This window comes from Octopus bimaculoides, chromosome 1 (genome assembly GCF_001194135.2).
Source record: "Octopus bimaculoides isolate UCB-OBI-ISO-001 chromosome 1, ASM119413v2, whole genome shotgun sequence".
In the NCBI taxonomy this organism is placed as follows: Eukaryota; Metazoa; Mollusca; class Cephalopoda; order Octopoda; family Octopodidae; genus Octopus; species Octopus bimaculoides.
Genome location: NC_068981.1, coordinates 9879813 through 9880434, shown reverse-complemented (window position 1 = coordinate 9880434; position 622 = coordinate 9879813). Strand labels below are relative to the sequence as shown.

General features: G+C 33.9%; 1 protein-coding gene across 1 annotated transcript in view; it reads right to left on the bottom strand.

Annotated features, from left to right (window-relative positions):
* LOC106878508 (short transient receptor potential channel 7) overlaps positions 1-622 on the bottom strand; it is a 375551-nt gene that overhangs the window by 373268 nt on the left and 1661 nt on the right. The window lies entirely within an intron of this gene.

Sequence of the window (622 nt, the reverse complement as noted above, 5' to 3'; positions counted from 1 at the left end):
ATGCAAGCATTCAACAACCGGGTGTAAACACACACTTTTATGCGCATTTGCATACACTGACACACACACACACACACACACACACACATATATATATATATACATATATACAATCACATATATATATGTGTGAGTGAGTGGGCATGTGTGTATATATACATATATATATGCACGTATATGTGTATATAAATGCGCAATTATATCAATTACTGTACATGTGGGTAAGCGTGTGTGCATGTGAGGTGTGTATGTGTGTGTGTGTGTATGTATGTGTTGTGGGTGTGGGTGTGTGTATGAGAGAGAGAGAAGAGCAGAGGAGACAAAAGGAAACAGAAATCTTAAGAAAGACGCAAACAGAATAGATCGATATATATATAAGAAAGATTCTATGTATATAAGAAATTAATGTACATAGAACGAAGAGCGTGTGTATGCGTTGCAATGTGTGCGTATGCATGCGTTCTATATGACTGAGAACGGTGTATGTTTTTTTTTTATATGATATATGTGTATATGCATGGCATACATGGAAGCATGAATACATTGTGCTTTCGAATGTGCATCAATGCAATTACCCATTCATAAATCTGAATATATATATATATATATATATATATATATA